General features: G+C 45.6%; 1 protein-coding gene across 2 annotated transcripts in view; it reads left to right on the top strand.

The window, feature by feature from the left end:
- Positions 1-17119, top strand: part of LOC144151924 (uncharacterized) — a 541357-nt gene that overhangs the window by 221252 nt on the left and 302986 nt on the right. The window lies entirely within an intron of this gene.

Here is a 17119-nt window from a genome sequence, read left to right as displayed (position 1 = left end):
TTAGTTCAACCAGCAGAAAACAAGGGGCGTCATCCAATGACACTTCGTCGTAGTAATCAGAAATATCTGCATTGAACGCTTTGTCTTGGGCGCTGAATTAAAAGGTAAAAACGCATTCCCGATGTACGCTTCAACAAAAGTGAGAATGACATTTGGAACTTACCAAAATGTTAAAGAAAATTGAAAACACACACTTTATGCGTGACCTTCGCTTCAATCTAGGTTCGCCCATGCTGAGCAACACAAGACTGAAACACCGCTAGCAACATATGTACACTATTTGTCAAAATTTTCTAAGCCGATCCTCAGCCTCCTCGGCCACAAAGAATTCAAAAAATAAGCTTTACTTTTAAATGTGATAATAATATTTATGACAGTAAGAAATAAAGGTGTTTTATCTAGCTTTTCAGCAAAAAACGTTTCAGTCTCGCTCGGGGCGTAAACCTGTACATTGAATTTTTCGCGGCCGGCGCGTTTCCGGCTTGGCCTAGACAATTTTGATAAAGTCTGTACGTGTGCGCTATTGAAATAGCGCGGTGCTACAAAACCGTACGGGGGCAGTAAATAATACCAGAAAAGTGCCTTCAGCAAATTAGTAGGGATGTAGGTCCCCACAGTGTGCTAAAGGGAGATTGAAGTAAGTTATAAACTTCACTGGCCCCATTTTCAGTTAATTTTGTCAACGTATTTGCACCAATTTCCATCCCTAAGGGAAAAGGTGCGCTGGTAAGTGTCATTTCGGTCGCACCATGCCCCCCCATAGATCGCTCACGTCGGCTATGACAACACGCTGGTACGCGGACTGCGAAGTCCAGTTTACCAACACCAGAGCGGTGCTTCGTTGTCCTTTATTCGTCCTTAGCCTGTAGCACTGTTTCATTTCATTCCTAAAATTTAGCACTGTTCCAGAATTTTTATGCTGTTAAACCTGTGTGTGAACAAACAGTCGGGATAACCTTGCAACGGGTGGAAATGAAAATTCGAAAGACGGAAATGTCATTAAATACACCTAAACCCAGTATGACGTCACTGTGGTAGTCAGTAGGGTGGCAGTGATTGGCGCATGAGTCTTAGGCAATGTAACGAATTACCGATCATCCCGAGGTTTGATACTAGCGCGAAAGAGAGCAGTCAGGAATTACACGAGTTGAAGTACACAGTCCAACTACAAATATGACTTCGATCAATTCTCTTTTGTATTCACAGCAGCGTGGATTAGGAAACAAACTCGTGTAGAAGATATTCCAGTTAAAGTTAAGCGAAGGAAATTAAGTTGGTCAGGTAATGTGATGCGATTAGAGACAACAGGACGACCATCCCTTTAACAAAAGGGTTGCCACTCGATACTTAAACGAAACAAAGAAAGGCCTCTGATTCGATGGAGGGACGAACTAAGAAATTTCAGGTGAAAGAAATGGAGTAGGCAAACTAGCGATAGAAGCGCCTGGAAGTATTAGGGATAGGCCTTCGTCCCGCAGTGCACTCAAAAATGATGATCATAATGATTGGGATGATTATGATATAACGAGAGTTTAAAAACCAATTTTATACTTTATTTCCGATTCTCCGTCATGATAATTTTATAACTCCCCACTCCTGAGTATTTCTAGCGAGCACACACAGGGGCCTCCAATGATAGGAGTCTCTTCTTCACGGTATTCACACTTTTTTTTTGTGAGTTTCGCCCAAGCTAGAACGCCGTCTTCGAGCTGCGGGAACCATGCCCGAATGAAACAATACAGAAGAATCGAAGAAGCGGTTTTTCATGAACCAGCCGGGGTAACGCTGAGAAGGAGGAAGGCACTTACGCAGGATGCAGCAATAAGTATAATGCGGACTTTTATTCATCCATAGCACACGGTCTCACATGCAAACACGCGTGGATACGGGCAGCCACAACTTCAGCGAACAAAAAACGAAACTCGCAGGCTGGGGGCCAAGATAGCTTCAAGTTCTTTTTTTCCTAAAAAAAAAAAACATATCGAGTACCCTGGAGACTTCCTGTATTCTAAGCTGCTCGGGCCGCTTGCACCGACGCACGCGGTTCCCTGTATGGCCGTTCAACAACGCAGTTTCTGCTCAAGGAAAGGCTGCGCAAGCTGGAGTCAACACTAGGAGTGCGCGATAAACCAGGTAAAAAATGCGCCGGCAGGCCGGCCCAACTTCCTCTGTTTTAGTTTAATCTTGTTTTTCTACTTTTGAACTGCGAAAATTTGAAGAAGTTAACCCTGCGTCGTCTCTTCGGCTCGGCTGCGTTCGTAAGAAAGTTTAGGCCACCCATCGAAAGTTTTAACCATATTTGAGAAACACAAACTCCCCTGTGTAGTTGCTTTCAGTGCAGGTTAAAGAAAACCCTCGTGGTTTACATTAACCAGTAACTCTACTCTACAATCCCCAGCACTGGCGTAGTGCTTTTTCTTTGGGGAATGATAACTAAGTTCAGCTTCGGGGGCATGAATAGGCAAAACACAGCAGCCGACGCAAACACGTTCCGCTTTAGGAAAGTGCGTAACTTAAACATTCAGAGGGGGGAGGGGGGGGGGGGCAGCAAAGACGAAAAGGAATCGTTTCTAGCGCAAAAGGCAAACCCTTTTAAACCTTCACTGAACCAGACGTTTTCAAGGAATGAAAACAACTTGGACTAGTGCAGTTCTAAGCAATTTTAGGATCACCAATAAAATTTCCTGTCTTTCTTTCTCGGTATTTCTGTAAAGTGTGAACCTGGAAGAACCACTAGCAAGGCACGAACATACGAAGACAAACAGGTTCGAAGGGCAGCCGTGCCCTGCCCAACTTCATTCCGCTGAACGCCGTGGTCTTTCATCGACAGGCGGCCGTTGGATGAATAGAGCGGGCTTTTCAAATCTCGACAAGGAAGGGGATCCCGGGAACGATATCGAAATCGGCTTCCAGTGAAAAGGCTAGTGAAAAGAGACCAGCCACCGCAAGAAATCGACAGAAAGGCAGGAGCGGTCAGCCATGCGTTGTAGAAATTGCAGGGAGAGAAAAAAAATACGAGTGCCGAGTCTAGCTCCACTGTCAACAGCCAGCAAGTAAGCTGCTACGGAGGGCTAAACAAAAAAGCAGCTGAAGCCAACCACCGATATCCAGTTAAACACGAGCACACCAGCAGGGAGAAAGGAATGAAATGAGGAGTCAGCTATACAGACTTTGTATTCTATGCGCCGACAGAAGTTAATTTTAGAAAGCATAGGTAGATGGAATTTGGGATGTGGCTACGAGAGAGACTGACGACAAATCTGAAGGTATAGAATTCTGAAATGAATGATCGGATTGTATGCAAGAAAAAGAGATTCGAGGACAAAGTCCGATTGATCAGAGAAGCTAAAATTCAAGCTAAAAACCCCGAAACGAAGCTTGGCGGAAGGTAGGGAGTAGGAACAGTGCCCGACGAAAATTGGGAAATAACTGTCAAGAAATAAAAATGAATCCGGTAGCCTAAAACCATTAAAATTAGGTTTCTCCCATTTCCGGACAAAAGTGAGATTGGAAGGTCGGATGAGGGCCAGTTTAATAGAAAGCAAAATTATACAAAAAATCCAAGACAAAGAAAACGAGAGAAAGAGAGAGAGAGAGAGAGAGAGTTTAACTGGTTTATTGAGTGGAGAGGTTGGAACCCAATATGCCCCCGGCTTCTACATTTCACATAAGAAAAGGTCATAGACTCGGTTAAAGAGAACAAGTTCACGACAACTGCCGTGATGTCTAGATGTTGTCCATTGAATGTCCTTCTGGGGTGGTATTCTCGGATTAACTGTGAAAGGCCTATTACACCACCTAATACTTTGACGCGATACCTGTCGAGAGAGAGAGAGGGAAAACGATCTTTAACAAAGTCTGGCGATGTCAGCCGGGCTAAAATGCCTAACTTGCTACGCCAGTTGGTGACGCGATGAAGATGACGGCGATGATGTTCAAGAACTTGATGCGCACAGAAACGTCGAGTTATTCACAGCGACTGGTCTAGACGCGTGTGTTGGAGATACTCTATCAGAGCTTTTGTAGCCCGTAAAGCACGTATGGGACAAGCCCATGGTACTAAAACGTCCTCTAGCTGCATGTCCTCAGAAAGTGGCAGTCCCAAAGACACTGCGAGGGACACTGGGTTTCTCGCACGTCCCGGTGTACGCAGAGTGGCGACGTAGCTTGTTTCATCTTGAAAATTGCTTCTACCCGTTTGGAGAGTCCTGCTGGCTTAGCTTGCGCGCCTACTCCAGCTGATATGGGCGGGACACTGTAAATGAAAAATAGACCCTACAGCTTGTGCCGCGGGAACATTGAAGCATGGGGTGAAAGAGAAACAGAACGCATTCTTTCATAGGATGTCCGCGGATGGGCACATGATGGCGATGGAGCCTCGAATTTGCGGCGTGTGAACAGTTTGAGTTTGAGAGCAGACAGCTAGTTAACGATAACAACCAGCTCGTAACATTTTTTTAAGGGAGAAGGAAGTTTATTGCAACAACAACAACATTGCACCAACATTTAATACCGAAGGAGGTCCCAAAGTTACAAAACTGTCACGGGGACCTCCTATTATACATAAAACAGATGAAAAGTACAATTTTACAGGCAGTGGAAATAATGCGTTAGTTAATCAGAATAAAACCAAGTCTGTAAGCACGCTTACACAGCGTGAGTCAGAACACAAGACAACAAAAAAGAAAGCGACAAAATAAAAAGAATTGTAGAATGCAAATGATCATCAAAACACATTGCTAATATTTACATCATTAAAATAGAACAGCAATATAAGCAATATGTACTTATTTAGGCAGCGTTCATGCCATTGCTGAATCAAGTGTGGTAACTAGGTGGTGTTCGACATGTTTTATAAATGATTAAGATGAAGTAGAAGTTTTCATGTTAGTAGGTGGTTGATTCCAGAACATAGTTCCCATAAAATACACCGTAAATTTTCCACAGTTAGTTTTAACTTTGGGTAATAGCAGATTGTTGTTCTCAGAGAATCTCGTGAGGTTGAGGTTAAGCAGGTTAGATTGTGTTAAGGCACCAAGGGATATTTCGTTGTTAACTACGCGGTAAATAATTGTTGTCACCTTTTGATGGAAACGGTATGTCAGGATATCAGTACATCAGTACTTTGTATATCAGTACTCTTATAACTATCTATAAAAAAAAGACTGCAAAGAAGGGAAAGAAGGGAAAGAACTTACTTACTTACTTACTTACTCATCATGTCTACTCGGGTCCATCACAGGACGAAGGCCTCTCTCATTGACCTCCAACCGCTCCGGTTCTGCGCAGCTCGAGTCCGCTATTTGCAGAAATTTTGCAATTTGCAAAAGAGAGCAGTTTGTCAATTTAACAACGTATAGCAGCCACAAACAGAGTAATTGGCCGACAAATTGAACGAGGGCGTGCCTTTTAAAGCGTTTCAATGCTGACGTACGCCCACATCGATGCACCGATTTCGGTTGTGTGATAAAATGGGCACTGGGCAGACCGGGCGGTTCATAAATGTGAGCAAGCGGTAGCGGAGCGACATTTTAAAAGGCAGTTCCACATTCCATTTTTCGGCCTATCACTGTTTGCGGCTGCTATACGTTGTTAAATCGCCAAATTGTTTTCCTTGCGCACAAAGACCTGCGCGCTAAAAAAATGCCTGAAGCCTTTTTTTTTTTCTGAAATGAATTCTGATAACAGCATTAGTTGGTCATCTACGTCTCCATTTGATCGTTAAAGGGACCTTTCAACACTATTCTACTTTTTTCGCAATCTTAAATGCTCCCAGAACGTAGTCAACCTACACATCCAGTACTTACATTAGGCAGTCGCAAAGTACCTCAGCCAAAAGTTGCTGCTCTAGGCCCATCAGATAAATTAGAAACTTGCTCAAAGGATTTTTGTCTCTTTCCCGGTTTTGGCTTTCATCGACAGTTGGAACTACGTCATTACAGCGGCGTAGCGCCTATTTGCTGGATTTACTTCTGTTGCAGCAATGAACGCATTCGATAGCCACTTTAAAAATAAATTCACAAAAGCAGAGGAGAAATCGGAAGGCGTATCTGCCGCGACGAGAAATCACGCAGTTCCTCGCCGTGCTGGCGATAACTATAGCTAGCCGCGTGCTTCCAGACGCAAAGGAAAGAGTGAAAGCGTTTATCGTAAGTGTTGCAAAGACCCTTTAAAGGGACCCTGCAACACTTTTTTCAACTTTTTTTGGAATCCTAAATGCTTGCAGAACGTAGTCATCCAACATACCCAGTACGTAGATTAGGGGGTCGCAAAGCACCTCAGCCAAAAAAATTATTGCTCTATGCCAATCAGATAACCTGTAAACTCGCTCAAAAGATTTTTCTCTCTCTCCCTGTCTGGACTTTTTCAATCAATCAATCAATCATACTTTATTTGGTATCAACAACAACAACAACACAGATACCAGGGGCACAGACAAAAAGCCAGAGAAAGAAGGCTTGACGGGGTCTGTGCCCCTTTCGTAGTAATGTACAAAAAAAAAAACTAATCGTGCATGTGAAACGTTAACAAACTAATACACACAGTTGAAACTTTATACAGCAAACATTCTTGATCAGCACATGCGCGAAGACACATTTCAGACACAAAAATGAGAAATACTCTATAATAACAGTTTCACACAAAGGAATATCTACGTACCCAGCGAGTTAAGTAATGACGGCAATGTAAAGGCTCGACGGCTCGAATTACGTCACCAAGGCCAAGTACCGGCTCTTGGCCGGTTTTCATCACGCAGTGCCGCTGTGTTCTGGTGACAACTATAGCTTCCGCAGTGGTTCCAGACGCGAAGGAAAGAGAGGAAGCGCTTACCCAAAGTGTTGCAGGGTCCCTTTAAGGGGCCTATCAAGATAACGTGTGTTTACGTCTTACGTTCGTTAAGGATGCACGCGCTTCTAAACATGTTTTCCGGTTCTTATAGGGAGTCTGCAACGCTTTCGATAAACTCTTTCCTTTGTACCTGGAAGCACTGTGAAAGCTTTAGTTATCGCCAGCATAGCCACAGGGTAGCACTGCGTTGGTTTGCTCCTCAAAAAAGATACGCCTTTTGTTTCCTATTTGCTTATGTGGCTTTCTTTTAATGTTAATCTAATGTGTTCATTGCTGCAACTTAAGGAAAGCCGGCCAATAGCTGCTACACCGCTGTAATAACGTAATTCCAGCGGTCCGAGAACGCCAAGACCGGGAAAGCGACAAAAATCTTTTGAGCAAGTTTCCAAGATATCTGATGCGCCTAGAGCTGTAATTTTTGGCTGAGTTACTTTGCGACAGCCTAATCTAAGTACTGGATATGTTCGTTGACTACGTTCTGTAAAAGACGTTGAACAAAGTGTTGCCGGGTCCCTTTAATTAGAACTTTAGTTGTTAGTCAACGCTAGTCTAGTCGTCTTCTCGTCTTTGTCCTGCTAGTTCACGCTGTCGAACCCACATGGACCTGTAAAAACTGGCCCAGTTTCCAATCGTTAGGCTCCAATAACTCTAATGTTCCTTCCTCCAACACAGTAGTTAAGCGCTAGTGCCACCCCATAATGCACTGCTAGTGCGCTTCTAGTGCGCTAGTAAACCACGTGGGCCACCCTCCGCCCCGGGCCATGATTCCGCGCACTGGAGCTGTCGAAACTGTATTATTAAAGTGCTACTGCAGCGTTTTAGAGTTTTCTATGTAAGGAATGCTATCGCAGACTAAAACACGAATCAGACACACGAGACAGCGTTTGGGCACAGCTTGGCTTCCGCAGACGTTCACTGCATGCCCCAGGGGTTATTTCTCTCTGAGCGTTGTGGCATATTGACCTGAACATGTGCCATCCCACGGTAAGTGATGACGCACGTCTAACACCAGACGGCAGCCGATGTTTGGTCTTCTTTCGTGCCTACGTGTCAAGGGTTGTGTACACGAAGCGAAACATTGAGCGGGAGCCTCAACAGCATAGAGAAAAGTGTAAATCTAGCAGAAAACGACGCAACGGCTTTTCCGACTTTGTAAGCCCACCTTTACCGAGCTCGCAGGTGTGCACTGTTCCTATTTCAGCTCTACGTGACATTCGTCTTTAGGCGGAAAGTGGACGTTGAGTCGCATGAGTTTCCCAGCAGGCTACCCCTAAAAAAATGAATTATGATGCGCATTTAGGCTTTTATTTTGTCCGCATCGAGAGACGTCTGCTTAAACGAACGTCTAAACTAAGAGTAAAAGACTAAGTAAGGTTAGAGTGATAGGAACAATAAAACGCAATATGCTATTTTATGGCCGTATGGCCATAACAACTAGTGGAGCCAATAGCAGCCGAGGCGGGTTTCAACACCGAGAGGTTTCCCGTAAATGCGCTGTTGAATGCGTTAAATAAAGCACTCGATCACAGGAAAATATTACCCCACGTTCGGCTGTTCGCAAATTTTATGCTTGTGTTCTAACACAGACGGGTAAATAGCTTCGGTAAGAGGAACGTCTGACGACAGCGTCCCAAGGACGGATGAGCGCTGGAGAGGGCCTTAGCAGATGCGTTTTGCGTGCAAAGTTATCCCTCTCGATCGCCCTCTTCTGGGAACCTGTATAGCTACCTACTGATTTTCAGCCATACCGTACACCCACCAGATCCTGAAGAGTAAAATACTTGATTCTCCTACCTTTTATCTGCAATTCAGCCTTCCCTTTCACTCACATGCGGTGTGAGAAGGCAAAATTGGCCATTTGCAGCGAGGGGCTAAAATAGCAGGGGGGGGGGGGGGGGTGCAAGTGAAAGCGATGGCATAAGCCGTTCTTCAAGTTTTTATTGTGGTGGCGCGTCGGAAGCTGAAAATAGTGACGTCCTTCTAGCAGCTAAGTCTAGCTCTCCGCAAGCGTACTAATTATACACAGAGAGGAAGCCTAACTTACTACCTATTTAAGAGCACACTAAACTTCTTGTTTTAACTGAAAGATCACGCTTGTGGCTCTCTGGACTTTTGTTCGACGGCCAATTATGCCGTGCTTTCTGTGAGATTGATTGATTGATTGATTGATTGATTGATTGATTGATTGATTGATTGATTGATTGATTGATTGATTGATTGATTGATTGATTGATTGATTGATTGATTGATTGATTGATTGATTGATTGATTGAATAAACGTTCGATTAGAAAAAGTCTGCGCGTCGATTAAAAGCCAATTGGAGAGACAGCGTAAGGACGACAGCAAGATGCCTAGCTTGCTACGCCAGATGAATATGGTGACTATGGAAATGAAAAGGGTTATGCGGAAGATGATGCAAACGGATGCATTCAGTAATTTGCAATGTCTGCTCAAATAAGAAAACCCAAGAGAGAGAGAGAAAATTCTTTAATGAGACCGAAGAGGACAGCCCTGCATAATGCTGGGCTTGCTACTTCAGATGGTTGGTGAACATGGGATAAGGGTTATATGCTTACATGACTAATACAAATAAGAAAAAGAAAAGAAAAAGACGAAAGAAACTCCACCAGACAGACACATGAACACACATTAAAAAAAAAAAGTCACACACAGTCACAGGCTGGAGTCGAGTCCAGAGTCTCTGAGGAAACGCGCAAGAGCTTTTAAACCCCGCACCGCCCTGTCTTTGCTGTACCAGGGGCCGAAAAAGTCCTCCGTTATGACAGTTCTCGCCCGTAATAAACTTCGCGCTGTCGTTCGCGCCGAGTTAAAACGTGGACAAACGCAGAACAGGTGTTCCGTGTCTTCTCGTACACCGCAAAGCGTACACAGAGGTGATGTCATCAAACCTATTTTGTTAAGAAAGGTTTTTGTATAGGCTACTTTGAGGCGCAGGCGATGTATAGCACACTCTGATTGCCTGATCTGAAAGCAAATAACAAAAGCCAATGCGTCAATAAGAAGAGAAAAAAACGCCCGTTGAGTTTGATTGCAGGGATACCCGCGGTCTGTGGGGTCTTTATAGATGAAAAAAAATGAACGCGTATCTGCTCCTTTCGTTGAAAATGTCGACAAAAGACGATAGTCGACTGGAGCCCCTGCCAAGTAAATGCCTCCTTTCTCTTTCCCGCTCACCTCTCATGATGTTCCTCTCCCTTCTCATTCCTCCCAAGATAACAGGCTAGAGGTTTGCTCAAGTCAATTTAAATTTACCGCGTTCCACTGCTCCAAGTCGGGTGACTCGATGCCAACGCTGCCGTACGGTGGAGGCGCGCGTGAATCGAGGCAACCTACTGCAACGTTTATCGAACCACGTTTCCCTACTCCACGAGCTTTTTAAGCGGAACGTGGAACCTGTCTAGTGGAACCATTCGTTGCTGTTGCCGTTTCATTTCTTGAGTGCCGCCGGGAGCACGGACAACACCAGGCGACGGTTTTCTGCAGTTGATGTAGTATTTAATTTGCTATCGGAAAAACCAAGCATCCGTAAACTTTTTCATAAAGGAACACTGCAAATATCACTTATGTATTGATTTTTGCCTTATATTAGTGTAATGTCTTGTTCTTGTTCCACAATGTTGGCAAGTATGAACACTGAAACCGGACTTAGACGTTTAGATTTGGCTGTGAGTATATAAGACTATTGCGAGTCACTGACGGACGGACGGACGGACGGACGGACGGACGGACGGATGGACGGGCGGACCAAAATTTCTGCGTGTACGTAGCCCAAGAAAGACTATCTTCTTTAAAAACCAGGTCCTCGGTGGCAGTCAGGTTCCTGGGCACCCGGTCTCACTGGTGAGAGGGCTCAGAGCTGGTCAGTCGAGCCGCACGCCACTCACATCTAGTGTTGGGATTAGGGATGAATGATGCGCGAGGTATAAAAGCCCTCCCGTTCAATGTGGTAGAGGGTATGGTATATTAGCGCTACACAGACGAACAAAAGAGAGGGGGCTAATCAAGCGCTAATCACAACAGATTTATTGCATTTATTAGCGATGATACATACAACTCAGTGATGCGCACATCACCTGCGTATCGCTGTGTTATATATCAGTGCCCGCGCTAAGAACCGCGCCTGTTATGTCCACTAAAGATTTCATTCGTTCGTTAGTTCGTTAATTAATTAACTAATTAATTAATTTTGAGTTACTTATTATCTTTTCTTGTAAAAAATACCGTCAATATCCGTAACCTTGATTGTGGAGCATACCGCACACCTGTCTCTAAGGAACACGTTCTGTTTTCACACACTAGTACTGATGCATCATGATCATCGTCGTTGTATTCGCCCTCATCATCATAATCATCATCATTATCATTATCAGCGTCGTCGTGACCGCATTTTCTGTAATCCAGGGATGACCCGTTCCTGACTGAATTCGGAAGCCCAGTAAGTGGAATCATGACCGCGCCTTTTTATTTCGCGTTGCCATGCACGACAACAAAGCATTGGAATCTACAAGCTACGCAATTTTAGGCTATCAGACCCCATAGTATAACGGTAATAAAGTAAACGTGCTGGCCCACGAACTCTACGTCAGTAAACTAAGTCTTTTTTTGCCACAGGGTTCTGGCATTACCACCCATCTCTGATAAGCACCCGATCACACCGCGACTCGGGCACACTCCGAGTTATGGCGGTTTGCCTATACAAGAAGCATGTCAAGAGCGTGAGTGGTTCGCAGAGGCCATAAAACAAATGCGCTCGCCTGCAGGCGTGGGTTTTCAGGAGAATAAACAACAGCTAGCTTTCACTACTTAGTTGCGGCGAGCTCAGATTCCGGCACGTCGAGATGAGAAGCGCCCAAACGTGCCCTGATCCGCTTTCAGTTCCGCCTCCCTTACTTCCTTCTTAGTTCTTCCCGTCCCTGCACGCGCTACTGAACGCACAAGCAGCGCAGAGTTCTGTGTTACCGAGTGCATCCCTCAATGCGCCCATGACACCGGAGAGCGTGAGAAGGCTCCGACGGAGACGCGCATCTTGGCAGCACTCAATAAGGGAAAGCACAGCGGCGACGTAAAACATTAAGAAGAACGAAGACTACGTTAGCGCCCTCGCAAGACTGGGCGAAAGAACTAGTGGGGGTTATCAGTTTCTTCATTTTGTCTAGATCCGATACCTAAGTGCCGACGCGTAAACGGAGCCCTCTTTAACAGGGCAGTGTCAATACGAAATGTGCGAATGAACCGACGGAACTACGGGATGGGCCGCGCTGTCGCCTCCTTTTCATCCGTCATTCCTCATTTTCCTGCTATCTTTATTCTCTCCTTTTTTCTTTGTCTCGCGTCTTTTTGTTGTGTTATTACTAATTTTACACTCTACCAGTGCGACTGTTGGAACCACGTCTACATATCTATATATCTAAGTTTTAATAGGTGGTATTCATTGAAAAGTTTAGCTGTCAATTTCTTCGCTTGGCAACACTGGAAACGGCCACGGACATGGCCGCTGCGCCACGGACATGGCTCGGCTGATGCCGCTGCGCCCGCATGCCGAATAAAGCAAAAACACCGGCGTGCGTCGACTGCTCCGGTTCAACCCGACTCTCAACGGTGGTGTCAACAGAGATGTTATTAATCGCACGCATATTGGACTCGAGGCATTATTTTGCTTTCAGTGGGGTAGAGTTGGAAACATCCACCACAAGTCATGTGCTTAGCACGGAGAAGTACCGCCATCCCGCGTAGCCCGACGTTACCAGTGACGGCGCATTCACATGGTTGCCTGCATGCGTGCCTTATAAAGCGAAATCCTTTTCATCCCCATTGCGCGAAAAACCCACGTTGTTGTTGTGAGGCAAGAAATTGGCGCAAGCTAAAAAGAGAAAATAAAAATACATTTGAATTCGCGCGGGAATTGAACCGGAGTATTCAGAGTAGAAGCTGGTTTTGTTCACACCGCGCTCCCTGAACACGCTACCAGCAGCGGATCAAGAGTCAGCCAGTGCGTGTGGCGCTGTCGGGTTGTCGCGCGACAGGTGAACTCAACCGCACGTGAGTGGAGCACGCACACCTCAGCTACGGAGGACTCTGATTCTAGGGAAGGGTTCGCGTGAAGTGTGGTCGGTCTGCCTGAAACAGGTTATCCGCGCCAAAAAAAAAAAGAAGAAGAAACGAATGTGAAGAAAGTGGTGGAACCACGATGATACGTAAAGACGTCGGTTATAATTGTTGCGAAGGGCAGCCATAACACGCTTTCGCCATCAAAGCGCTCAAACCGACCTAAGTGTCCCAAGGAATTTTTTTGTAGTTCTTATAATGCGGGCTTTAACTCCCCTGACACATACTGATACGTCAACTCCTCCTTTTTGCAGCGAAGCTGTTTGCCTAACCACCCTGTATGCATCATCCGCACCGTTTTTTCACCATGTTTATTACCAATTCATTCAATTGCCCAAATTATTTGGTTTAATTACCTGAATCACCCCTCTTATTTTGCCTTAAGTCGCTGGAAGCGTCACGATGATGCACGTGTTTTTGAAGCGCGGTTGGACAATTTGCAAACCTGTAACGATGGAAATCGGGAAAAACAGAAACGGATTCTTCCCTTCTTCCTTGTGATGTCGCTTGTGTCTTTCTTTCTTTGTCGGCTCGAACGTGCGTCTCGAACGTGCGAGTTCAGCCGCGTATAACTTTGGTATGAAAAAAATAATGCAACATGCTTTTCAGCACGTGTTGTTACCCCTTTGGAGTTCTCCCGTTTTCAAAATTTGTAAAAAAAAAAAAAATTCGAGAGGGTGTTTTTTTTATTCGTCGTTTACAGTATGCAGTTCTAGAAAAAGCAAGGCAGCCAATCTGTTTTTTGTGTGTGTTTATACTTTTTCCAGCGAAGCGCTATTTTACAAATATGTTTATAAGTATGTAACGTGCACTTACAAGTTGGTCACTGCTGCAGATACCGACAATCTAACATGTAGTCTGAATTCCTGATTGTTTTCTTACGCTATTGTTGACAGCTAAACGCAAAGTTTGAATCGAACTGTTTGTCAATTTGGCGCAGTCTTTGTTTTCAAGCATATTTTAGTCAAAACAATCACAGCTTGCCGTGCGCAAGGCCCCAAATTTGGAAATAACTGCAGCCGCCGGAAACCGCGCCTCATCCGCGCCACCTTTCAAAATTTTTTTTCTCGCGGAGTACGCACGTAGAGAAAATCGTATTGAATTTTAGTTATTCCCTGGTTTTCGCATAATTCACAAGAATATGAGAGAAAACGAAACATGCACGCGTACACGCATGTCCGATCTCCTGTTTTCGAAGCATTTCGAAGCACACCGGAAGCTTTGTTTCTACATACGCGTGACATTCATTAGAGCACCCTTGACACTCATTAGCGTGCAAAACTTTTTGTGAGCTCCAGCTCCAAGGCCTCAAAAACAAGCACCTAATTAGGTTCATATATCTATGGCGTCAAAAGTTCTACAAATTTTTTATGCCAGATTGATATTTTTGGCGGTATTACCGCCTGAATAGTAATGAGGGTTGCAGACCATGCTGTGAGGAGGGTCCTCGAGAGAAACGTGAACTTCACCCGGAAACGCGGCTCCAGATAATTACCCGCCCACTGAATAAATGCAAGCAATTCCTGCATGTGCATACTTCAAATGCCATCAGAATGAACACGGATGCTCACAATTCAGCAGAAGGCGTGGGGAGACCCTGAGCCTGGTTGCACTGCCGTTACCCTGAAGAGCCCTCCCAGAGCACTCCCTCACGTTTGATCATCTCCATCCATCGCCCCCCGTTCAAGCTACGACCCGCCGTACAGAGGGGCTCATCTATATAACCGGTAACCCTATTTCACCCTATTGTTAATTCACCCTATTGTTAATACAGTCTTGTACTTTCCTGAATAAATTTGAATTCAATTGAATTTGAAGACATTCAGGGCCATTCTCATACTCCAAACAAGGGGTCCAAATTCGGTGGCGGGCGTCTACATTGTATTGGGCTTTCAAACAGAAGTCCGAGCTAGAGGTCCGTCTTAACTCCGCCTGAGAGTGTCCAGTTGAGCTCAATAGTGGTTTCTTCGAAAGGGTGGCAAGGGGAGAAAAAAAAACTCAACGCGAGCGTGCCCCTCCTTGCTTCATAGGGCGCGAAGGGAAGCCACAATGCTTTCGCATTTGAAGCTTGCAAGATTAATTTCTCCACCTCACCCATGATTTTGTATTTCTTGCAGTACAAATAGTGGCCCCCATAGCCCACTATCTCGAGCGTATGCATACCACACCACGGCGCCAAGTATCAATTAGTACACGTCAAAACTTCGGCGCCGAAGCGAAGTAGAACCAGACAGGCTGTACAACATTAAAAATGCAACATTAAAAAAAAAAGAGGCTGCCGGAATAGATGTTGAAAATGTCGCGTTATCTCCGCACGAAAGCGAGCTCTTCGCCGACACATGTTTGTAGGAGGAGCGGTAGCAAAAGCGGTATTCAAATAGCCGCATCAATATGACCCTCCGAGCCGAGAACCGAAAGGCCTCGAATCATTTTCGGCTACTCTTATCTCGTATTGCCTAATGAGCTTCGTGTCGAAATGAACCGGGCAGGCCTGCACGCACGCTAGTCGGTAGCGTATGTCTCTATAGTCTGATGTTCGAAAACGTCGAGCGAATACCGTGGGACAGAAACTCGTGGCGTGTATCGGCTGTGGCTTGGAATGCTAGACGGTTCACGCTGCGTGCCGCTCCGTTTGATAAAACGGCAGGGCGAGTCCAGAGAGATCCCGCTCTGGCTCGGAAGCAGCAAAAGCAGCGTATGCCGACTTTAGTGCGCGCACAGGCTTATAACGCTGGCGCGCGCGCGACCACAAATGACAGAGCGGGATTTTCTCCAGCCTTCTACGAGTAAAAGATCGGCCGAGCGTCGCGACACACAGAGGAGCCCGAACGTTGGGGCGGATGACTTCGCCTCTCGGTCAAACTCACCGTTGCGGAACGGACACTCGGACGGGCTCCAAGCCTTTCTTTTTCCCATGGCGTAGTTCCCGTTCCCATTTTTTTCCTCTGTGTTGTCGTCCTTTTGCTGACGTCTCAAGCCTGAATTCCCGCGCAAACACTCGTTTCGTTCGGCATGGTTTCCAAGACTGCAGCGTTTTCTCGATTGCACTTGCGTGTATATATTTGTTTTGCTTGGTCCAAGCTTACTCTCCGAGCATTCCTCATTCTTCTTTTGGGAGAACCAGACAAGATACAATGTGAGCTTCTTCGCAGTTCGCGAATAAGGGACGAAAATCAAACCGAACTCAGCGGGGAGAAATGGCTACACATCTGTAGCCAACGTGGCTGGAAGACGTAAAAACGCTCGGACGGCGAGCGAAGGAAGGCAGAGCGACACTGGCTTGCTTGGGTGCTCGATCTCGCCACGCGCGAGCATTCGCGACAGTGGTGTCCCCTCGGCTCTGCGAACAGAGTGCCAAAGTTCGGTTGGCGTGCCAGGGCGATGTGTGCGCTTGCGTTTGCTCAAGACGTCTGGATGCAGCATTATTCAGAGCGGGGTGAGGAACGCAAGGAAGATGATGTCTATACTCTATACTGCGATACATATGTGGTGCAGGCTGGAACCTCTTTCCCTCTCACAGTCACCTCACCTCACTGTCGAAACGTTTGCGTCAATTCCACTGCGCCGTGTCCATACATGAGCAGAGAAGGCGGCTGCACGTAGGGAGTAAGCGATGCGTATCAAGTGATGCACACTTAAAACGCCACAGGTCATTTGTTAGTTTGAGAAGCACATTTTTTGCTTTTATTCTGTGTAACAACGGCTCTTGTAACAAAGTTGTTGCAACTTCGTAATAAATGTGTTCTGTTTAAGCGATACATGCTGCGCCTCACTGATGGTGTGGATATTCAGCGTTAAAACGAACTGCAGTAAAGCCAACACTACACAGTGGGTTTCACGAAACGATGATGATGATCAGCGAAGGTACATAAAGCGCCTCAGGAAAGAAACGCTTCCCGTCGTCGGAATCGAACCTGGGTCCATCGCGTTAGGATATCACATTACGCCACTGCTACACGGTTGAAGGAGTTTTAATTTTTGGCTTTTACTTTGACTCAGGTTGCATGGGAGGAAGCTCCGTGTTTTAATCATCTTTCTCCAAGAAAGCGGCTTTGATTTATTTAGAGCTGCGTGCGCTTTTTGCGTGTTGTAGAACTGTTCGGTTTCTTACGAAAAAACCCGTTTTCCTAAAGGAAAAAGATA

The sequence above is a fragment of the Haemaphysalis longicornis genome, unplaced genomic scaffold (genome assembly GCF_048455015.1).
Source record: "Haemaphysalis longicornis isolate Haplotype H1 unplaced genomic scaffold, Haemaphysalis longicornis Haplotype H1 scaffold_9, whole genome shotgun sequence".
Classification (NCBI taxonomy): domain Eukaryota; kingdom Metazoa; phylum Arthropoda; class Arachnida; order Ixodida; family Ixodidae; genus Haemaphysalis; species Haemaphysalis longicornis.
The sequence above is the reverse complement of the archived record's forward strand: the minus strand, read 5'-3'. Positions and strand labels throughout refer to the sequence as shown.